Source organism: Chiloscyllium punctatum, chromosome 17 (genome assembly GCF_047496795.1).
Source record: "Chiloscyllium punctatum isolate Juve2018m chromosome 17, sChiPun1.3, whole genome shotgun sequence".
Classification (NCBI taxonomy): Eukaryota; Metazoa; Chordata; class Chondrichthyes; order Orectolobiformes; family Hemiscylliidae; genus Chiloscyllium; species Chiloscyllium punctatum.
This window is the reverse complement of record NC_092755.1, coordinates 45,193,332-45,218,265: the sequence shown is the minus strand read 5'-3', so window position 1 is coordinate 45,218,265 and position 24,934 is coordinate 45,193,332. Positions and strand designations below refer to the sequence as shown.

At 43.8% G+C, this 24,934-nt stretch overlaps 1 long non-coding RNA gene across 1 annotated transcript in view; it reads left to right on the top strand.

The window, feature by feature from the left end:
- Positions 1 to 24,934, top strand: part of LOC140487677 (uncharacterized) — a 44,951-nt gene that overhangs the window by 351 nt on the left and 19,666 nt on the right. Inside the window, exon 2 of the long non-coding RNA XR_011962862.1 lies at positions 20,373 to 20,461. This is a non-coding gene — a long non-coding RNA (uncharacterized lncRNA). The remainder of the gene's footprint in view (positions 1 to 20,372; positions 20,462 to 24,934) is intronic.

Below are 24,934 nucleotides of genomic sequence, written 5' to 3'. Positions count from 1 at the left end.
AACAGCAGTTCCTGTTCTTTATTATCGAGAACAGTAGTTCCTGTCGTTTTTTTTAAATCGTGAACAGTAGTTCCGGTTCTTTATTATCGAGAACAGTAGTCCCTGTCTTTATGATTGAGAACAGCAGTTCCAGTCTTTATGATTAGATTAGATTCCCTACAGTGTGGAAACAGGTATGGGGAGAATGTGCAAACTCCACACAGAGTCGCCCGAGGCTGGAATCGAACCTGGGACCATAGTGTTGTGAGGCAGTAGTACTAACCACAAAGCCACTGTGCTGCCCTTTATGATTGAGAACAACCGTCCCTGTCTTTATTATTGAGAACGGCTGTGCCTCTTGTTTATTTTTGTAGATAGCAGCTGTCCCTGTGGATATTAAGGAGACCGATAGTCCTAATGTATATTGCAGAAAACAGCAGTTCCGGTCTTTATTGTAGAGAACGGAATGCATTAGAGAACTGCACTCTATAGTATACAGAACAACAGTCCCTGTCTTTAATGTCAAGAGTGAAAGTCTCTGAGTTTGATGTTGACAGTACCAGTCCCTAGCATATCACAGTGAAGAACAGTCCAAGTTATTATTAGAGGGAGCTGCAGTCCCTGTATTTGTGACAGGTTACTGCAGTCCCTGTTTTTAGTGGAGAGAACAGCAGTCCCTGTCTTGCACATAGAGGCCTGCAGTTGCTGTTTTTAATATCAAGAACAGCAACTCCTGTCTTCAGTATAGAGCACCACAGTCCCTCTATTTTCTTTCGAGAACAGCAATCCCCGTCTTTACTTCTAAGAATAGTAGTCTCTGACTTTAGCATCGAGAATTGTAGACCCCATCTTTTTCATTGAGAACAGCAGTCCCTGTCTTTAGTAGCAAGAACAGCTTTCCCTCTGTCTATTATTGAGAGTAGCAGATCCAGTCTTTAGAATAGAAAAATGTAGTCTCTGTCTTCAGTATAGAGAGCAGTTGTCCCTGTCATGTGTATAGAGAACAACAGTTCTTGTCTTCTGAATAGAGAACAGCAGTCTCTGCCTTTAGTGTTGAGAACAGCAACTGTTCATGATATATGTAGATAATTTGGAAGAGGAAGCAGAGTGTAACATATCCAATGTTTGCTGATGACACTAATAAGGCAAACTGTACTGAGGATGTGGAGGGTCTGCATAAAGATTTAGATGGGTTAACTGAGTGGGCAAGGGTCTGACAGATGGAGTACAATGTTGGTAAATGTGAGATTATCCACTTTGGAAGTAAAAATAGTAGGTCAGAGTATTATTTAAATGTTGAAAGATTGCAGCATGCTGATGTGCAGAGGAACTTAGGAATGCTCGTACACAGATCGCCGAAAGTTGATTTGCAGGTGCAGCAGGTAATCGGGAAGGCAAATGGAATATTCGCTTTCATTGCTAGAGGAATTGAATTTAAGAGCAGGGAGGTTCTGCTGCAATTGTACAAGCTGTTGCTGAGGCCGATCTGGAGTATTGTGCACAGTTCTGGTCTCCTTACTTGAGGAAGGATATACTGGCTTTGGGGGCGGTGCAGAGGAGGTTCACCAGATTGATTCCAGAGATGAGGGGGTTACCCTATGAGGAGAGGTTGAGCCGCCTGGGACTGTACTCGCTAGAATTTAGAAGAATGAGAGGGATCTAATAGAAACATATAAAATTATGAAAGCCATAGATAGGATAGAGGCAGCCAAGTTGTTTCTGCTGGTGGGTGAGACTAGGACAAGGGGACATGGCCTCAAGATCAGGAGCAGTAGATTTAGAATAGAGATGAAGAAGAACTACTTTTCCCAGAGAGTAGTAAATCTATGGAATTCTTTACCCATAGCAAGTAAACAGGACAGGCAGCTTCATTAGATATATTCAAGGCATGGTTTAGTGGGTTTTTGTGTGGTAGGGGAATTAAGGGTTATGGGGATAATGCAGGTGTGACTGTGTGTCTGATGGTTTGCTGAGTTTCTTCTGTGAGTTTGTTGTCTTTCAGTGTTGTTTCTAATGCTGCTAAAAAATCTTTCTTGTCCACATCCTGGAAGTTGTAATTGAACCCTCTTACTAAGATGACTTTTTCAATGCCTGTTAAGGGTCAGTCAGATAAGTTTTTTATCCATGGCTCTGTGTTGTCTGTGTTATTATTTCGTGTGAGTTTGTCTCGTTTTCTCTGCAGGTCTAGTTTTCTCATTTTCCATGTTTGCTGCTGTCTAATGTCTATGGCTCGTCATACTGTGTCTGTCCACTCATGGTCTGTCACGTTAGTGAGTAAAGTTTATTGCCGTGAAATCCTCTGGTTGTATTAATGGAGCCTGTTGTGGGCTTAATCATTTCTCTAAGCATTCTGTGGCCATTTTGCTCTGCTATTCATTTGGCTAGTGGGTGTTAAGGGGAAGTTTGTATTGAAGACATTTCGGTAGCTCCTGTTTCCTTAGGCATTCATGCAGCAAGTATAGGTGTTCACAGGTGGCACCCTGTGTCTGTGTGGAGTTTGCACAACCTCCCCATGTCTGCATGGGCTTCCTCCAGGTGCTCCAGTTTCCTCCCACAGTCCAAAGATGTGTAGGTTAGGTGAATTGACCGTGCTAAATTGTCCATAGTGTTCAGTGATGTGTAGGCTAGATACATTAGCCAGGGGTAAATGGAGAGTAATAGGGCAGGGGAATAGGTCACTGTGAACTTGTTGGGCCAAATGGCCTGTGTCCACACTGTAGGGATTCTATAATTCAAAAAGCAGCAGTCCCTGTCCTCATTATTGCGAACAACAGTCCTGTGGATATTATGGAGACCAGGAGCCCTGATGTATCTGGTAGAGAACGACAGTTTCTGTATTTATTGTAATGAATAATCATCCCTGTTGTTATTGTAGAGAATGGAAGTCCCTGTCCTTATTGTGGAGTCCCTGTGCAGATTACAGTGAAGATCAGTCATTGCTGATATTAGAGAGGGCAGCAGTCCCTATCTTTATTATAGAGAACAGTAGTCCATATATTTATGATTGAGAAATGCAGTCCATGTCCTTAGTAACAGAGTACAGCAGTCCATGTTTTTAGTACTGAGAACAGCAATCCCTGTCTTTATTGTAGCAAGCTGCTGTCCTGTCTTTATTATTGAGAACATTAGTTACTGTCTTTCGAACCAAGAACACCAGCCCCTGTGTTTTGTGTAGAGAGCAGCAATCTGTGTTTTTAGTACAACAAACAGCAGAACCCCTCTTTAGTATCAAGAACAGCTGCTCGTCTCCTTATTACCAGGAACAGCAATCACTCTCTTCAGTAGAGAAAAGCACAGTCTCTGCCTTTAGTGCAGAGAACAGTAGTCTCTGTCGATTGTGGAGAGAATAGCAATCTCTCCCTTTCATGTAGAGGACACAGTCCCTATCTTACACGTAGAGAACAGAAGCCCCTGTCTTTGTTATTAAGAACAACAGTTTGACCATTATTGTAGAAAACAGCAGTCCCTGTCTCTATTGTAGAGAACAGCAGTCCCTGTGTTTATTGTAGAGAACAGCAGTCCCTGTCTTTATTGTAGAGAAAAGCAGTCCCTGTCTCTATTGTAGAGAAAAGCAGTCCCTGTGTTTATTGTAGAGAACAGCAGTCCCTGTCTTTATTGTAGAGAACAATAGTCCCTGTCTTTATTGTCGAGAACAGCAGTCCCTGTCTCTATTGTAGAGAACAGCAGTCCCTGTGTTTATTGTAGAGAACAGCAGTCCCTGTGTTTATTGTAGAGAAAAGCAGTGCCTGTCTTTATTGTAGAGAACAGCAGTCTTTGTGAATATTATGGAGACCACCAGTCCTGTTCTTGTAGATAACAGAAGACCCTGTCTTTATTATGGAGAATGGAAGTCCCTGTCTTTAATGTCGAGAACAGCGGTGCCTGTCTTTATTACAGAGAACAGAACTCTCTGTTTTCATTGTAGTCCTGCAGTCCCTGTTTTTATTGTAGAAAACAGCAGGCTTCTCTTTTGTACAGAGAACAGCAGTCCTTGTCTTCAGTATCGAGAACAGCTGTTCTCTCGTTATAAGGAAGGGCAGTCTGTCTTTTGTATAGAAAAGCGCAGTTTCTGTCTTCAGTATCAGGAACAGCAGTCCTTGTTTTACATATAGAGAACAGCAGTCCTTGTCTTTCGAGTAGAGAACATCAGTCCCTGTCTTCAGTGGAGAGAACTGCAGTCCCTGTCTCGATTATGAAGAACAGCAGACCCTGTCTTTGTTATTAAAAACAGCAGTCTGGCCTTTATTGTAGAGAACACCGTTATATAGGACAGCACTCTATGCTACTTTCTGCCCACCCCCAGCCATCTCTCACTTATCTCTCCACCCTTCAGGCTCTCTGCCTGTATTCCTGATGAAGGGCTTTTGCCCAAAACGTCAATTTTACTGCTCCTCGGATGCTGCCTGACAGCTGTGCTCTTCCAGCACCACGAATCCAGAATCTGGTTTCCAGCATCTGCAGTCATTGTTTTTACCTAGTTGATTTTAACCCTACTGCGAACCCTCTTGCAAGGATGCCTGCCTTGAAGACGTTTTCCTCCTCTCTCTACAAGAATCTCAGGGAGTCCCTCTCCCACTGCAACTCCGAGGTCATTTCCTCTGCCCTGCCTGCCTATCTCCTTTTCCACTTATCCATTCCACCCTCCTCCCTGGCCCATCACCTTCATCCCCTCCCCCACTCACCCATTGTACTCTATGCTACTTTCTCCCCACCCCCATCCTCCTCTCACTTATCTCTCCACCCTTCAGGCTCTCTGCCTGTATTCCTGATGAGGGGCTTTTGCCCGAAACGTTGATTTTACAGCTCCTCGGATGCTGCCTGAACTGCTGTGCTCTTCCAACACCACTAATCCAGATATATAGAACAGTCCCCTGTAACCGCAGATTGCGGTAGTTCACGGACTCCCAGCACAACTGTTTGTTCTGTGGCGCTGTGGAGTCCGTGGACCATGTATATATTGGGTGTGGGCGTTTGCACTCCCTTTTTGATTTTCTTAAAAACCTCCTCCTCTGCTTCTGGTTGCACTTCAGTCCCACGCTCCTAATCTTCGGGCACCCGGTATGGAGGAGGGAGGGCAGCTCCGAAGACCTCCTCGTGGGTCTGCTCCTGGGCCTGGCCAAACTGGATATTATGGAGACCACCAGTCCCAATGTAATTTATAAAGAACAGCACTCCCTTTTTTCATTTTTTTCTTCTTTGGACACCCCGGCCCTAACGTAACTCCCCTTTTTTTTTCTTTTTTTTTCTCTTTTGTTTTGTGTGTGTGTACAGGTGTGAGACACAGTGAAAGACACAAAATGCGCGAATCTTTATTCAATTTCCACCACCAGGAAGATATGAAAAACACCCGAGTGGCCAGTGACAAGCACTGCCTTTCACATCAAGGGGCAATGCTGTGTGATCAAACAGTGAAGGGGAGGGTAGGGACTAAATCAAAATAGAGTTGGAGGGGGAAATAATGCACTCCACTCCCTGCGGCGCCCACCTCTCCCTGAACAACTCCAGGGTGTTGGTGGACACCGCGTGCTCCTTCTCCAAGGACACCCGGGCTCTAACGTAACCCCGGAAGAGGGGCAGGCAGTCGGCCCTAACGACCCCCTCTACGGCCCGCTGCCTGGACCTGTTGATGGCCAGTTTGGCCAGGCCCAGGAGCAGACCCACGAGGAGGTCTTCGGACCTGCCCTCCCTCCTCCGTACCGGGTGCCCGAAGATCAGGAGCGTGGGACTGAAGTGCAGCCAAAAGCAGAGGAGAAGGTTTCTAAGAAAATCAAAAAGGGAGTGCAAACGCCCACACCGAATATATACATGGTCCACGGACTCCACAGCGCCACAGAACAAGCAGTTGGGCTGGGAGTCCGTGAACCACCGCAATCTGCGGTTACAGGGGACTGCTGCGTACAGCACCCTCCACCCCAGATCCCCGAGAGAAAGGGGGAGGACTCCCGCGTAGAGAGCCCTCCACTGGGGATCCCCACCGCCCGGTGGTAAATGGGCACGCCAAGGCGTGTCCAGACGGTGGATGAGGGAGAAGAGGTGGACGGTGTGCCTTCCTTTCACATCTTTGAAAGAAACAAAATTAAAATTCCGGAGGCACAGGCTCCCGCGGTTGTGGGGCACAGGCTCCCGCGGGAAGTACGGGACCTTGGGGCCAATGTGAAATTCCGTCCGGGCCGGGGTGAGCGCGGACGGGATCCCACCGCACACCTGAGCGTCCTCCAACCGGTGCACTACGTCGGGTCCGAGCACCGCCGTTTTAAGGCGTCGGATGGCGGTGGCCACGTACCGGACGTCTACCGCTGCCCTGCGAGCTATGTCCTGCGGCAGCGTCCAGCCCAGGCCCCCGGCACCCAGCACGTCCCCGACCCTGGTCGCCCTCGCCGCCACGGCCCTCCCCTCCGACAGCCACTCGAACCCGCGAGTACGGAGGTGCGGATTCCTGAGCAACGGCTATTCCCTTTTTTCATTTTTTTTTTTCTCCTGGTTTTTTTTTTAACCCCCACACTACCACCTAAGTGCAGTAGTGCTTATTTTTATATTCCCTTTTTTCATTGTGGGAAAAGAAAGTTCCGGTCATTATTGTTTCGAACAGCAGACCGTGTGAATAATACAGAGAAGAGCAGCTCCTGCTGGTATGAGAGGGGGCTGCAAGTCCCAGTCTTTTGTTTTAGAGAGAACAGCACACCCTGTTTTTATTGCAGAGGACTGCAGTCCCTGTGTTTTGTTCAGAGAACGGCAGTCCCTGTTTTTAGTACAACTAACAGCAATACCAGCATTAGTACCAAACACTGCAGTCTCTGACATTACTATCAAGAACACTGTCCATGTCATTATTATTGAGAATAGCTCTCCCTGTCTTTATTATTGAGAACAGCGGTCCCTGTCATTATTATCGAGAACAGCAGTCCCTGTCTTTATTATCGAGAACAGCGGTCCCTGTCTTTATTATCGAGAACAGCGGTCCATGTCATTATTATCGAGAACAGCAGTCCCTGCCTTTATTATTGAGAACAGCAGTCCCTGTCTTTATTACCGAGAACAGCAGTCCCTGTCTTTATTATCAAGAACAGCAGTCCCTGCCTTTATTATCAAGAACAGCAGTCCCTGTCTTTATTATTGAGAACAGCAGTCCCTGCCTTTATTATCAAGAACAGCAGTCCCTGTCTTTATTATCGAGAACAGCAGTCCCTGCCTTTATTATCAAGAACAGCAGTCCCTGTCTTTATTATTGAGAACAGCAGTCCCTGCCTTTATTATCGAGAACAGCAGTCCCTGTTCTTTATTATCGAGAACAGCAGTCCCTGTCTTTATTATCAAGAACAGCAGTCCCTGTCTTTATTATCGAGAACAACAGTCCCTGTTTTTATTATCGAGAACAGCAGTCCCTGTCTTTATGATTGAGAACAGCTGCCCCTGTCTTTATTATCAAGAACAGCAGTCCCTGTCTTTATTATCAAGAACAGCAGTCCCTGTCTTTATTATCAAGAACAGCTGTCCCTGTCTTTATTATCGAGAACAGCAGTCCCTGTCTTTATTATCAAGAACAGCAGTCCCTGTCTTTATTATCAAGAACAGTGGTCCCTGCCTTTATTATTGAGAACAGTAGTCCCTGTCTTTATCATCAAGAACAGCGGTCCCTGTCTTAATTATCAAGAATAGCAGTCCCCGTCTTTATGAGTGAGAACAGCGGTCCCTGTCTTTATTATTCAGGACAGCCGTCCCTGTCTTTATTATCGAGAACAGCAGTCCCTGTCTTTATTATCAGGAACAGCAGTCCCTAACTTTATTATCGAGAACAGCGGTCGCTGTCTTTATTATCAAGAACTGCGGTTCCTGTCTTTATTGCCAAGAACTGCAGTCCATGTCTTTATTATCGAGAACAGCAGTCCCTGTCTTTATTATTGAGAACAGCAGTCCCTGTCTTTATTATCAAGAAGAGCCGTCCCTGTCTTTAGTATCAAGAACAGCAGTCCCTGTCTTTATTATCAAGAACAGCAGTCCCTGTCTTTATTATCAAGAAGAGCCGTCCCTGTCTTTAGTATCAAGAAGAGCCGTCCCTGTCTTTAGTATCAAGAACAGCAGTCCCTGTCTTTAGTATCAAGAACAGCAGTCCCTGTCTTTATTATCGAGAACAGCAGTCCCTGTCTTTATTATCGAGAACAGCGGTCCCTGTCTTTAGTATCAAGAACAGCAGTCCCTGTCTTTATTATCGAGAACAGCGGTCCCTGTCTTTATTATCGAGAACAGCAGTCCCTGTCTTTATTATCAGGAACAGCAGTCCCTAACTTTATTATCGAAAACAGCGGTCGCTGTCTTTATTATCAAGAACTGCGGTTCCTGTCTTTATTGCCAAGAACTGCAGTCCCTGTCTTTATTATCGAGAACAGCAGTCCCTGTCTTTATTATTGAGAACAGCAGTCCCTGTCTTTATTATCAGGAACAGCAGTCCCTGTCTTTATTATCAAGAAGAGCCGTCCCTATCTTTATTATCAAGAACAGCAGTCCCTGTCTTTATTATCAAGAACAGCAGTCCCTGTCTTTATTATCGAGAACAGCAGTCCCTGTCTTTATTATCGAGAACAGCAGTCCCTGTCTTTAGTATCAAGAACAGCAGTCCCTGTCTTTAGTATCAAGAACAGCAGTCCCTGTCTTTATTATCGAGAACAGCAGTCCCTGTCTTTATTATCAAGAAGAGCCGTCCCTGTCTTTAGTATCAAGAACAGCAGTCCCTGTCTTTTTATCGAGAACAGCAGTCCCTGTCTTTATTATCAAAAACAGCAGTCCCTGTCTTTTTATCGAGAACAGCAGTCCCTGTCTTTATTATCGAGAACAGCTGTCCCTGTCTTAATTATCAAGAACAGCAGTCCCTGTCTTTATTATCAAAAACAGCGGACTCTGCCTTTATTATCAGGAACAGCAGTCCCTGTCTTTATTACCGAAAACAGCTGTCCCTGTCTTTATTACCGAAAACAGCTGTCCCTGTCTTTATTATCGAGAACAGCGGTCCCTGTCTTAATTATCAAGAACAGCAGTCCCTGTCTTTTTCGTCGAGAACAGCAGTTCCTGTCTTTATTATCAGGAACAGCAGTCCCTGTCCTTATTACCGAGAACAGCAATCCCTGTCTTTAATGTCGAGAACCGCAGTCACTGTCTTTATTATCAAAAACATCGGTCCCTGCTTTTATTATCAGGAACAGCTGACCCTGTCTTTAATGTCGAGAACAGCAGTCCCTGTCTTTATTATCAAAAACAGCAGTCCCTGTCTTTATTACTGAGAACAGCAGTCCCTGTCTTTATTATCGAGAACAGCAGTCTCTAGCTTTATTATCGAGAACAGTGGTCCCTGTCTTTATTTTTGAGAACAGCAATTCCTGTCTTTATTATCATGAACAGGTCCTGGGGATTAATCCAGTCCCTGTCTTTATTACCATGAACAGCAGTCCCTGCCTTTATTATCGAGATCAACTGTCCCTGTCTTTATTATTGAGAACAGCAGTCCCTGTCTTTAGTATCAAAAAATGCAATCCCTGTCTTGATTATGAAGAATATCAGTTCCTATTCTTATTATACAGAACAGCAGTCTGTATAGAGTATACAGTATAGAGAACAGCAATCCCTGTTTTTATCATAGGGAACAGCAGTCCATGTCTTTGGTTTAGAGAACAGCAGTCCCTGTCTTTACGATAGATTACATTCATCCCTGTTTTTATCACAGGCAACAGTAGTCCCTGTTTTTATCATAGGGAACAGTTGGTATAGATAACAGCAGTCCCAGACATGGCATCATGAACAGCGGTCCCTGCCTTTATTATTAAGAACAACAATCCAGCCATTATTGTCGAGAACTGCTGTTGCTGTCATCATTATAGAGAACAGCAGTCACTGTGGATATTATGGGGACTACCAGTCCCAATGTATCTTGTAGACAACTGCAATTTATTGTTGAGAACAGCAGGCCTTGTGTGTATTACAGTGAAGAGCAATCACTGTCTTTATTATGAAGAACAGCACTCCCTGTTTTTGTTGTAGTGTACTGCAGTCCCTGTTTTTATTGTCGAGTACAGCAGTCCCTGTCTTTCATATAGAGAACGCAGTTCTTGTCTTTCATACCAAGAACAACAGTCCACGTCCTTAGTACCAAAAATAGCAGTTCTTGTCTTCTGTGTCAAGAACAACAGTCTCTGTATGTATCACAGTGAAGACCGGTCAGTGCTGTCATTAGAGGGGCTGCAGTCCCTGTCTTTATGATTGATTACAGCTGTCCATGTCTTTAATATTGAGAACAGCAGTCTCTGTCTTTAATAGAGAACAACAGTCCCTGTTTTTAGTACTGAGAACAGCAGTCCCTGGCTTTAATAGAGAACAGCAGTCCCTGTCTTTATTATCAATAACAGCAATCCCCATCTTTAGTATAGAGAACAGCTATCCCTGTCTTTTGTTTGGAGAGAACAGCAGTCCCTGCAGATATTGTGGAAATCTGCAGTCCCTATGCAAATTGTGGAAAGCAGCAGTTCCTGTCTTTATTGTAGAGAATGGAAGTTCATGGCTTTATTGTAGAGAACAGGAGTTCCTGTTTTTATTATAGAGGACAGCATTCTCAGTCTTTGGTATAGAGAGAAACAGGAGAAAGTGAGGACTGCAGATGCTGGAGATCAGAGCTGAAAATGTGTTGCTGGAAAAGCACAGCAGGTCAGGCAGCATCCAAGGAGCAGGAGAATCGACGTTTCGGGCATGAGCCCTTCTTCAGGAATCAGCATAGAGAGAAACAGTCCCTGCCTTTTATACAGAGGACAGCATTCCCTGCCTTTAGTAGCGAGAATGGCAATCTCTGTTTCAGACTGAGAACAGCAGTCCCTGCCTTTCATATAGAGAACAGCAGTCCCTGTCTTTTGTGGAAAGAACAGCAGTCCTTGTTTTCATTTTCAAGGACAACAGACACTGTCTTTCATGTAAAGAACAGCACTCTCTGTCTTTACTACTGATAATAACAGTCCCTGACTTTATTATTGAGAATATCAGTCCCTGTTTTTAGCATAGAGAACAGTAGTCCATGTCTTCAGTATAGACAACAGCAGTCCCTGTCTTCCATATAGAGAACAGCAAATGCTGAATTTAGCATTGAGAGCCTCAGTCCCTGTCTTTAGTGTCGAGAACCACAGACCCTGACTTTCGTGTTGAGAACAACACTCCCTGTCTTTATTATAGACAACAGCAGTCCCTGTCTTTCATATACGGCATAGCCATCATTGTATATATTACAGAGAAGAGCAGGCTTGGTATATATTGTATACCTGTTGTAAGGGCAGCCCATGTTTAAAAGACACAAAATGGCTGACAAGGGTTAGATAGACTGAAATAGCCTGCTCCAGCATTAAAATACAAAAGGGCTGTCAGGATAATCAGTCTGCTCTAACATTTAACCAGATCCAACCCTCCGACTCAGCTCTGCCCTCTTGACCTGTTCTACCTGTTCATCTTCCTTCTCACCTCTCTGCTCCACCCTCCCCACCGACCTATCACCATCACCTTCTACCTTCGCCCACCTATTGCATCCCACCTACCTTGCCCCTAGCCCCATCTCCTCCTCCTATTTATCTCTCAGCCCCCCTCCCCCTCCCCAGCCCTGAAGAAGGGTCATGCCCAAATCATCAAATCTCTTACCCCTCAAATGCTGTCTGCCCTGCTGGGCTTTTCCCAGGGCCACACTTTATCAGCAGCTGGTTTGTGATGCGGAGTATACTGCGGGACATGATGGGATGAATGTCCTCCTTCTGCATTATAACAATTCTGAGATGCTGTGATTGTCCTGAGAGATTGAGAATATGCCCTACTCCACCTCATGGGTATTGGGGGTACTGGGTGTTGCTACTTAATCAGGGAGACAATTTGCTTCCTTGTCATCTTACATTGGCGGGAAATATGCATGAAGTTGCAACTTGTCCAATTTAGATCTCGAAACCCAATAGTGTGGAAACAGACCCTTCAGCCCAGCAAGTCCACACTGATACTCTAAAGAGTAACCCACCCAAACCCATTCCTTCATTTCTCTACATTTCCCCTGACTAATGTACCTAACACCACAGGCAATTTAGCATGGCCAATTCACCTAACCCACACATCTTTGGATTGATGGGAGGAAACCAGGGCACCCTCATGGAGACACGGGAAGAATGTACAAACAGACAGTCACCCAAAGTGAGAATCAAACACAGGTCCCTGGTGCTGTGAGGCAGCGGTGCTAACCACTGAGTCACTCCATGCCACTCACTCTGGGACCTTAAACCTTACTCTGAAATTAACCTTACTCAGGAGAGCAATGGGAAACCCCTTTTTATGACTGCTGCAAGGCCATTTGCATCAGCTGGGATGGTCATCTTGGTTAAACTTTGAGGTAAAGACAAGGGCAACAGGAGAATGCTGAGACCATGGCAATTGGTTGTGGCAAAAGTAAAGTGGAAGGGGTCAAACATGAAAACATGGCTTTGGTTGGAAATGGGTGAAGTTGTGCTATTGGTTCTTAACAGAAACAATAATCTCAATGGAGGATTCTTTATTGAAAAGTGACAGTATTCAAGCAGAGCACTTCATACCCATGTTATTTTCTGAATAACGTTATTCTAATTAGTATATCACTATTACATTGTACACACAATAATGTACATCAAAGTAAGTACAGCTACACAATCCTTTATCTGAAATCCTTGAGGCCAATTGTTTTTCGGAATTTGGAATATTTCAGATTTTGGAATAAATGATATTTTCACAGTGAAATAAAAGAAAATTACCTCACAGCAGCCCCACGTGTGAATAGGCGGGTGATGTGGTTCGAGTGGGTGTGGATTTGGGTCACCTCAGCACGTACTCAGCAGATGCTCCACACTCTACAAAAGAATTTTGGTTTTCGGAGATTTTCAGATTTTGGAATTTCAGACAAAGGATTGTGCATCTATACTTATTCAGCAGTATATTAAACTACAAAGTACAAAGACAACATAGAGTAAGTGAGGCTGTTTCAATACAGTCTAGAAGGAGAGGTCAATCCCATCCAACGTGTGTCTAAGGGAAGCAGTTGCATCACACAAAAGAGTCCACATTCAGCCAGGTGAGTTCAAACTGAGAGGGCAGGTGCAGTTTGACAGAGGGTAGGTTATCAGTGTCTGAGCATGAGTCAAGGGCACATGAGAGTAGGACAAGAGTGGAGGGAAGCTCCAGGAACATAGAAGGCAGGTTTGACTGAACATATTAGGGTTAGAGGTGAGAGATTCCCTACTACAGGCTCCAGACTGATGATGGGAGGATTGTAGATGATAGAAGCAAAGCGCTGGGTTACAAACAGAGAGTGAAGTGTTATGAGGAAAAGATCAATGATAACAGTTGAGGGCAACAATTGGCAATTTGGGCTTATCCAATGACATAGCTGCAAACGCAAATTCAGTGGGTTCAAGCTCAGGAGGAACGAGCTCTTTGTGAGCTGGCTGAGGGCTTAGCTGTGGTTAAGGAATTCTTGTTGTGAGCTTTAGCTGCTGTATGAATGAAGAGCATTTACATAAAGGTTCCAATTTTGCCTGCCTTCTTTACACTGGTCACCTTCAGCATGAGGCTGCATCGTACGTGGGAGTCCGTGGTAAAATAAGACTGAGACAACAAAGCTTTGTCAATGAGAGCTCACGTCTGACAAGGCTGTTAGAATTCTTATATTTTTGAAATTTAAAAAAAGCTGTTCGAATTCTTTGAGGAGGTAACAAGCAAGTCAGACAAAAGGGAGCTAGTAGACATGATCTATTTGGCTTTCCACAGGCCTTTGATAAGGTACCACAGAGAAGGATGCTAAATAAGGTAAGGGGCCGTGGGGTTAGAGGCAAGATACAGTCTCAATAGAAGATTGGGTGATTGGCAAGCGGTGGAGAGAGGGCTGAAGGGTTCAGTTTCAGGATGGCAGCCACTGACTAGTCGGGTTCTGCAGGTGAAGTTGGGGCCAAACCTATTCATTTTATTGTCTAGATTAGAGTGGTGCTGGAAAAGCACAGCAGGTCAGGCAGCATCATTGATCTGGATGAGGGAACTGAGGGCATTCGTGCTAAGCTTGCAGGTGACACAAAGATAGGTGGAGGGACAGATAGTTTTGAGGAAGGTTGCCGAAGAACTGGGACAGGATGGGGGAATAGACTATTTTCTAAATAGGGCAAGGCTTTGGAAAACTGAAGCTCATAGGAACTTTGGAATCCCAGTTCAGGATTCTCTTGGGGTTCACATGCAGGATCAGTTGGTAGTTAAGAAGTTATCTCTCCACTCTGCAGGCACCCTGCCTCTATTCCTGATGAAGGGCTTTTGCCCGAAACTTCGATTTTCCTGCTCCTTGGATGCTGCCTGACCTGCTGTGCTTTTCCAGCACCACTCTAATCTAGTCTCTGGTTTCCAGCATCTGGAGTCATTGTTTTTACCTGGTAGTTAAGAAGGCAGGCACAATATTAGCATTCCTTTCAAGAGAGTTAGAACTCAAGAAGATATATATGGCTCTAGTCAGATCACATTTGGAATATTGTGAGCAGTTTTGGGCCCCAAATTTTTTCTTTTCTTTATTTATTAGGGATGAAGACATTGCCAGCTAGGCAGCATTTATCACCCATCCTAAACTAAGAGTCAAGCACGTTGCTGTGGGCCTGAAGTCACACATAGGCCAGGCCAAGTAAAGATGGTAGTTTCCTTCTCTAAAGGACATTAATGAACCAAATGGGTGTTTCTTGATAACTGACAATGGATTAGAATCTTAATTCTAATTTTTTAAAAATTGAATTCAAATTTCACTCTATGCTGTGTCAAGATTCGAGCCCAGATCCCCAGAACATTGTCTGACTCTCTGCATTAACAGAAACCCAGAAAATGAGAGACCCAGATCTAAGGAAGGATATGCTGGCATTAGGTGAAGATCAAGAGGGGTTTTCCAACAATAATCCCAGGAATGAAGAGCTTGCGTATGAGAGCGATTGAGAATACCAGGTCCAATCTCAATAGAGTTTAGAAGGATGAAGGGGGATCTGATTGAAAATTACAGCACTGGATAGTACAGTGGCTCAGTGGTTACCACGGCTGCCTCACAATTTGTGTGGTTTTCACATTCTCCCTGTGTCTGCATGGGTTTCCTCCCACAGTTCAAAGATGTGCAGGTTAATTGGTTTGGCTGTAGTGTCCAGTGTTTTGTAAGCTATCTATAGGATATGCAAGGTTACAGGTAGGGCATGGTCTGGGTGAAATGCTCTTCAGAGGGCTGGTGTGGATGTCATGTGCCAAATGGCAAGTAGAGAATCTATGATTCTATGATTAATAAGAGGCCTGGGTCGAATTGATGTGAAGGAAGTGTTTCCAGCAGTAAGTAAGACTAGGGTACAGCCTCAGAGTGATGGGACAACCCTTTATTGATGAGGTGGAATTTCTTTAGCCAGATGGGAGTTGATTTCTGGAATCATTGACGGAGAGGGTTGTTGAATCCTTGAGCGTACTTAAGAAAGAGTTTAGTCAGGGGATTAAACATTACAGGGAGAAGGCAGGAGAACTAAGCTGAGAAACATACCAGCCATGATCGAATGGGGGAGCAGCTTCAATGGATCAAGAGGCCTAACTCTGCTCCTCTTATGGACTTGCAATGGGTCTCACACAGCCAGTCTGCTTGTATCGTCAGGAGGTGGAGGCAAGAAATTTGCCACAGGAGAGAACTTAATAATAATGCAACTGAATGTCTTTCAGCGATGGTTAGAATCTGTCTCGCTCTTGTCATTGTCATCACCTGGCAATTCATGCAGCAGAAATGAAATTTGCCACTTGTCAGGCTGAAGCTATCCAGATCTTGTTCTTTCAACATCTGAGGAGTTGTGAATGGGGCTGAACAGTGCAATTATCAGTCAAGATTCTTACTTCTGACTCATGACAGGTCACTGAAGAAGCAGCTGAAGATATTGGACCTTGGACACTACTCTGGGAAATCTTGCGGAGCAGTCCTATTCCACTCCCCACTCCCCATTCCCCAGTCCCCAGTCCTCACTCCCCATGAGAAACAGGACCATTTCCAGTCTCCTGGCAGCACACAAAAATCAGAACAAAACTTCACTCCCTGCCACCATGGGAAAATAGATCCTGTCTTTACTGGGAACATGAATTAAAACAAGCAAATTCTGCCAACTCTCATGTGTTCAGTTCTTCTCATCAATAAATCAGTTGAGCAATTTGGACAAAAGGATATATTAGCATATTTTTGAACTGTTCTCTGAATTTAGTCTGGGTCACTGCGTAAATGCAAGTGTTTGTGCAGCAACTCAGGAGTTGCAGCATGAAGCCCAGCTCCAGGACATAGTCATCTATCCACATAGAATTATATCCCAAATCCCACATCCGGTACCATATTGAATAAAACATTAACATTGCCCATAATACAATGAAATTGGCTGAGATGACAAATAATAAAATGATGGATTTCCTTCGACGTTCCATCTCTGGGTCTCTGGGACTCTCAACAATGCTGTGAGCCCAGAGTCTGTTGCGGGCTCTGCTGGCCTCTAAGATGTATCTGACAGTAAAAACATTGAGCAGCAGAATCAGAACAAATGGGACACATGGGGTTAGAATGTTATGGAGGAATTCAATTGACACCCAGATCTGCGAATACTGAACATCCCCTGCAATATCACAAAACCAAGGGACATTCATCAGCAAATATTGTCCTATGAACATAAAGTACCAGAAAATGTTCTTTAAACATATCAGCATAGTCACTATTCCCAGAACCATAGCTGCAATTTTCTCAGTGCAATATTTACTTTTCAGCTTCTGGCTACAAATGGCTACAAAGCGATCGAATGTGAAGGTGACAGTGAACCAGACAGAACAGTCATTGACGGCATATATCAGAACAGCATGAATGTTACACAGTGGAATGGAAAATAGGAAATGAAAGTGTTCTCCATAAACAATTGGAATGTGTCTTAATATCAGGTCGAGGATAATGACCAGCAGATCTGCCAATGCCATGGCAACCAGGTAGTAAGTGATACATTTGGAGAGACCACACTTTTGCTGAGAGAGTATCATAATTGTCAGCAGGTTAACTGCAAAGAGAAGAAATAAAGTGGTAAAATGTACATTACCCCAGGTGCAAAGGCTGATTAAGAATGAGAGATTTTCAAATATGGGAATTATTATGGATATAGGTTTGCTCGCTGAGTTGGAAGGTTAATTTTCATGAAAATGAACCCTCCAGCTCAGCGAGCAAACCTACATGCAGAACCTCAGCCTGAGCTACAAATCTTCTCAAAACTTGGGAATTATTATACATAAAAGAACAATGGAAAGACCATAAGACCATAAGATGTAGGAGCCGAATTAGGGCATTCCTGATGAAGGGCTTTTGCCCGAAACGTCGATTTCGCTGCTCGTTGGATGCTGCCTGAACTGCTGTGTTCTTCCAGCACCACTAATCCAGTATTTGGTTTTCAGCATCTGCAGTCATTGTTTTTACCTTATTATGCTCATCAAGACTACTCTGCCAATTTTATGGCTGATATGTTTCTCTTCCCATTCTCCTGCCACTTTCCCATTACCCCGATTCCCCCCCCTCCCCCCCCACCCCCAAAGTCAGTGATATGCTGGAAGGTAGGGGAGATTAAATGGCAAAAGGAAATTGTTGAAGTCAGTGCTGAATATAATACTCTCCATCTCCTTTTAATACCTGTCTTAAAGGCATTAAAATTCCCAAGCACAACCATGAAGAACCATGGACCTGAAATATGAATTTTCCTTCTCTCTCCTATTCCATTCAAGTGTATCAACAACAACAAATACTTGCATAACACCTTTAGTATAATTTAAAAATCTTAAGGTACTTAATAAGAAAATCATAAAAACGTAACACTGAGCTACACATAGGTAAATAGCATGCAAGTCAGTGTCTAAATGTAATAATGTCAATTGATTTACACTGGAAAGGTGGTAAGTGAAGACGTTGTAATGCTTGATTTGTTTCTATAATGTAGTCAAGCTTGCATTCAGTATTTAACCTAACTGTAATAGTCAATTCTAGATTTTTAGATTTTAGTCTGTCATAAACCTAAATTACTGGTGTTTGTTATAATTAAGTACAAAGCCAAAGCTGGTTCCCTTTACATTAGTGGCTGAATGAAATTATTGGAACTTCAGGGTATAGGTTTGCTCACTGAGCTGTAGGTTTGATATCCAGACGTTTCATTACCTGGCTAGGTAACATCATCAGTGGTGACCTCCAAGTGAAGCGAAGCTGTTGTCTCCTGCTTTCTATTTATATCTTTCTCCTGGATGGGGTTCCTGGGGTTTGTGGTGATGTCATTTCCTGTTCGTTTTCTGAGGGGTTGATAGATGGCATCTAGATCTATGTGTTTGTTTATGGCGTTGTGGGTGGAGTGCCAGGCCTCTAGGAATTCTCTGGCATGCCTTTGCTTAGTCTGTCCCAGGATAGATGTGTTGTCCCAGTCGAAATGGTAGCTTTTTTCATCCGTATGTAGGGCTAGAGGGAGAGAGGATCATGTCTTTTTGTGGCTAGCTGGTGTTCATGTATCCTGGTGGCTAACTTTCTTCCTGTTTGTCCTACGTAATGTTTGTGGCATCCTCGCATGGAATTTTGTAGGTGACATTGGTTTTATCCATGGATGTACTGGGTCTTTTAAGTTGGTTTTGTCCATGGGATGTACTGGGTCTTTTAAGTTTGTTAGTTTTTGTTTGAGAGTGTTGGTGGGTTTGTGTGCTACTAGGATTCCGAGGGGTCTAAAAGGTCTGGCTGTCATTTCTGAAACTTCTTCGATGTATGGTAAGGTGGTTAGGGTTTCTGGCTGTGTTTGGTCTGCTTGTCGTGGTTTGTTCTTGAGGAATCTGTGCACTGTACTTTTTGAGTATCCATTCTTCTTGAATACGTTGTACAAGTGGTTCTCCTCTGTTTTGCATAGTTCGTCTGTGCTGCAGTGTTTGGTGGCTCGTTGGAATAGTGTTCTGATACAGCTTCGTTTGTGTGTGTTGGGATGGTTGCTGGTGTAGTTGAGTATTTGGTCAGTGTTTTGTCGGTTTTCTGTATACGCAGGTTTGTAGTTCTCTGTTGTCCTTTCTTTCGACTGTGACGCCCAGGAATGCGAGTTTGTTGTCAGTTTCTTCCTCCTTGGTGAACTAGAGCCAGAAACACAGCCAGAAACCCTAACCACCTTACAATACAGCAAAGAAATTGCAGAAATGACAGCCAGACCACTAAGACCCCTCAGAATCCTAGTAGCACACAAACCCACCAACAATCTCAAACAAAAACTAACAAACTTAAAAGACCCAGTACATCCCATGGACAAAACCAACGTCATCTACAAAATTCCATGCGAGGATGCCACAAACACTGCATAGGACAAACAGGAAGAAAGTTAGCCACCAGGATACATGAACACCAGCTAGCCACAAAAAGACATCATCCTCTCTCCCTCGTAGCCCTACACACGGATGAAAAAAGCCACCATTTCGACTGGGACAACACATCTATCCTGGGACAGGCTAAGCAAAGACATGCCAGAGAATTCCTAGAGGCCTGGCACTCCACCCACAACGCCATAAACAAACACATAGATCTAAATGCCATCTATCAACCCCTCAGAAAACGAACAGGAAATGACATCACCACAAACCCCAGGAACCCCATCCAGGAGAAAGATATAAATAGAAAGCAGGAGACAACAGCTTCACTTCACTTGGAGGTCGCCACTGATGATGTTACCTAGCCAGGTAATGAAACGTCTGGATATCAAACCTACAGCTCAGCGAGCAAACCTACGCCCTAAATCTCAACCTGAGCTACAAACCTTGCAAAAAATATTGCAACTTCAATTTGTATAAATACAAGAGATTTCACAGAAACATGAAGTATGTAGCAGAGAAGTCCAACTTTGACTGGATACTGAACTCTCGGAAAATGGTCAATTGGGAGTTGAATAAAATGAGAGACTGATGCTCATTGGTATATTACGTATGAGCATATGACTTAGGATGCTAATTAGGAAAATAAATTGAAATATGTATGTCAGACCAGTGATGTGCTGCAGCTGTAGCATATGGGAGCTGATGGACATTGCCTTGATCAATTGTATTCACATCTGCACGAGGGCATTGCGGATCAAGGAACTTTGCTTCAGAGTTGACCAACCACAGTCCATGTTTTCAACATTGTGATTCATCAGGGAGAGGCAAAGTCATCACAGCTCTTTGTTTCAGGAGGCAGTCACACTCCTTAGCATAGATCTTTTAGACTTGATGTCCTTGGTCAGCGATAAGGGCATGACAGTAAGACAGGCAGGTACAGGAAGTCAGAGGCTAGAAATAATTGTCGAACCACTTTGATATTTTAACAGGTTGTGTGGCCAACAGCAAAGACAAGCAAAGGGATGAACAAACTGACTATTGGACCATGTATTGGCTATTGGGGATGCTCAAATGGAAGGTACATAAAGAATGTATTTGTAACAGGAAATGATAAAGTGGATAAATATTATTTCCCTGCTGTTGAAAGTGAGCTCAGAGTCTAGTTGGTGTTCCTCATGCAGGCACCCACAAATGAGTAGAGTGAAGAAAGCAGTTCTCAGGCATTGTGAACAGCTTGGGACTAAATTAAAAAGCAGGTGCATAATGGTAAAAAAGTCTCTGGATTATTGTTTGTGTTACGAGCAAATTTACATGAGGTATAAGATCGGTGAGCTCAGCAAAGCTCAAAGATTTGTGTGGGAGAAGTGTGCTTCGATTCTTGGAGCCCCTTCACAGGTACTGGGGAAAAAAGCATTTGTATCCCTGGGCAGCCTTGACTTGAACCACTTTGGGATTGGTGTCCGAGTGAATCATATAACTAGGGCTGTTGAAAATGTTTAAATCAAATATTGGGTTTGGAGATTTGAAAAGTTGAACAAAACAATACAAGGCAATACTGCAGGATGGCAATTAAAATAATGATTACTAGAGTCAACGGGAATACACAGAGCAAATGTAAGACTGCACCAGCAAACAAGCGGTGGAAAATGGTGAGAACAAAGAAAATTAGTCCCTACCAAAATTCACGCAGAATTTCTAAAAAGATGAATGAATTTATAACAGAAATTAACATAAAGAAACATAAATTACAGAGGCCTGGTCACAGTGACCACAGCTGAGACCAAACAATTCAATGCAATTTCCCAACATGATAAGGCAAGAAGGAAGGAAAAGATGACATTGGATAGCTCTGTTAATAAGTGATGATATTGAGAAATGTTCTTAGATCAGAGAAACAAAAGGAAGAATCAATTGGAGAGGAGGTAAGAAATGGGAGTACTTTATCAACTCTGTAACAGTATCTAAACAGTAGGACAGATTATAAATCAAGACATAAAAGGTGCTTGAAAGAAATCTGTTACAATGTACAGGGAGACGGTAGTACAGTGGTAATGTCAATGGACAACTAATTTAAAATCCCAGGCTAATAGAGTCACAGAGTCATACATCGCAGACCCGACTAGGTTCTATGTTTGAATCTCATGATGGATGGTGAAATTTGAATTCAGTTAATAAATCTGGAATTCAGAGATGGTCACCCAAAGGTCCGAGGTGAAATGTCCCAGACCGCTGAAGTGTTCTCCGACTGGGAGGGAACACCCCCGTCTGTCGATTGTTGTGCGATGTCCATTCATCCGTTGTTGTAGCCTCTGCTTGGTTTTGCCAATGAGAGATTTTACAAACAATCCAGGTCTTTTTCAATATATAATTTCAGTTACATCACATTGTAAACTTTTGCTATAAATTCTGTGTCTTATAATCTTATACTCCACAACCACCTGATGAAGGAGCAGTGCTTTGAAAGCAAGTGCTTCCAAATAAACCTGCTGGACTATAATCTGGTGTTGTGTGATTTTTAACTTTGTCCACCCCAGTCCAACACCGGCATCATCACTATTTCCTATTGGAATGGATATAGTAATTCAAGTTAGACTGCATCTGCTATGTATTTGACTAATCACTCAACTTAACTAACTCACTTCACCTAATTATGTCTTCCTCACCACTCTCACTCCTACCTGATACTGTGTTAGGAGCAAACTTGGGAACTTTGCCAAACTAAAAATTGCTGGAAAAACTCAGCAGGTCTGGCAGCATCTGCGGATAGAAAACAGAGTTAATGTTTCGGATCCAGTGACCCTTCTTCAGAATTGACAACAGCTAGGAAAAGGTTGGTATTTATGCAGAAGATGTAATGGGGGGAGGGGGAGGGGGAGGAGTAAAGAATAGGTGGAGTTAGAGCCCAAATAGACAGAGACAAACAATTGTACAAACAAAAGGAGGGATAAAAGGTCAGGCTGGAAGAATAAATAGCTGCTAATGGGGAATATTAGTAGCTGACAATTGGTTGTGTGTGGTAGCAGCCCATGTAATATGTGGAGTTCACGTAGAAGGTGGGAGAAAGTGCTCAACTCTGAAATTGTTGAACTCAATATTTGGTCCAGAAGGTTGTAGAGTTGTCAAGCAGAAAATGAAGTGCTGGAGCACTGCAGCAAGCCTGAGGCAGAGCTGTGGGCCAGGGAACACAGTGGTCTGTTGATGTGGAATGCAGCCAGGTGCTCTGCAAAACGGTCACCCACTCTGCACTTTGTTTCCCCAATGTGGAAAAGATGTCATTGTGAACAGTGAACACAGTAGGCCAGATTGAGTAAAGTGCAGGTAAAGTGCTGCTTCACCTCGATAAATGTGCTTGGGGCCTTTGATGGTGAGGAGGGAGGAAGTAAACTGACAGGTGTTACACCTTCTGCGATTGCAGGGGAAGATGTCATGGGCCTGTGCAATCTCTTTTTTACATTCACCACCACCCCATCCCCCAACAGGGTGATCTCAGGGTTCTCCACTTCTTCCTGACAAGAAAGCCTGAACTATCTCCATCCACCGTCTCCTTCCTCTGCCTGGGCAAGCTCATCGCACTCTGAACAACTTCTCTTTTCACTCCTCTTACTTTCTTCAGGTCAAAGGTTGACCATGGCACCCGCAGTTATGCCTATCTCTTTGTGTGGTATGTGGACCATTCCTTATTCCAATTCAACTTCGGCCCCCACCTACAATTCTTCCTCCAGTATATTGATGACATGACCAGCGCTGCTTCCCCCTCCCATTCAAAAATGGAAAAATTAACCTATCTTGCTTCCAATTAACTTCCGCTCTCAGCTTCACCTAGTCCATCTATGACTTCTCCCCTTCATGGAATTTCTACAGTGTGGAAGCAGACCATTCAGCCCATAAAGACCACACCGATTCTCTGAAGAACATCTCACTTAGACCCAATCCCCTACCCTATCTCTGTAACCCTGCATTTCCCATGGTTAATCCACCTAGCCTACCCATCCCTGGACATTATGGGCAATTTAGCATGGCCAATCCACCCAATTTGTACATCTTTAGACTGTGGGAGGAAACCAGAGCACCTGAAGGAAACCTACGCTGATATAGGGTGAATGTGCAAATTCTACACAGGGTGGAATCAAACCCGGGTCCCTGGCACTGTGAGGCAGGAATCCCAACCACTGAGCCACTGTGCTGCCCCTTTCCTTCCTCAACATTTTTGGTTCCATTTCTAGTGATTGGCTGGCCACCAATATCCACTACAAACCCACCAACTGCCACAGTTACCTGACTGTACATCCTCTCACCATCCTTCTTGTAATGACTCCATTTCATTCTCCCAGCTCCTCCGCCTCCATCATATCAATTTTGTGATGCCAACTTTGACAAGGGGGCCTCCAAAATGTCCACCTTCTTGCTTAACCAAAGATACCCCAGCACCATTGTTGTCAGGACCCTTAGCTGGGTTCCCATCTTCCATACTCTTGGCTTCCAATTGTCGACCACTTTAACAGGCCACTGTTCCCAGACAACATCCTGTCTCACCACATCTTCTGCGTGAATGCCAACCTGTTCCTCGCTGCCATCTGTTCTAAAGAAGGGCCATTGGACCAAAATGTCGACTCAGTTTTTTCTCTATAGATAATGCCGGAGTTTTTCCAGCAATTTCTGTTTTTGTTTCTGATTTCCAGCATCTGCATTTGTTTTGTTTTTTTTTTGGATTTGATTCTGTCATCCAAATCAATGATATACAGAGGAACCTCAATTATCCAGCACTTGATTATCCGAGCAAGATCACAAGGTCCCGATGCTTGGTTAAACTGTGTCATCCGGCATTCGATTATATGGAATTCGATTATCTGAACAAAATATTCCCCACCCCAGTCATTTGGATAATCGAGATTTCTCTGTATACTGTGGGCAGCTGAAGTCTAAGCACTGACTGCTGAGGTCTCAACTAGTTGTTGCCTCTTAACCTGATAAAAAAAGCAGTTTCTGTCAGTTTATCTATTCTCAGTGCATGTCAGTATGTTCCACCTCATCAAATAGAGTCATAGAGATGGACAGCACAGAAACAGACCCTTCGGTCCAACCTGTCCATGCTGACCAGATATCCCAACCCAATCTAGTCCCATCTGCCAGCACCTGGATATGGACCAGGAAATGTGAACATTAACTTCCTATTTGGATTTTAACAAAGGCTTTCTGAAAATCCAAATACAAGCATTTACTAGTTTTCACTTATCTACCAGTTACTCCCTCAAAAAACTAAAGTTGGTCTTCAAACCTCATTTGCCTTTCAAACTCTGTGTTGACTTTGTTTAAAACTGTTGACATTGTCTAAGTGCTCTGTTATCATATCCCATGAAACTACGATAGAAATAAAGGAAATAAAAGCAGGAGTAGGCCATTTGGCCCATCGAGCCCACTCTACCATTCAACATGATCACGATTGATTCTCCACCTTAATACACCACAAGAGAGGAAGATTAAGGAGCAGGATTAGGCTGTTTGGTCCATTGAGTCTGCTCCACAATTCGATTGTGGATACTATGTTTTTCAA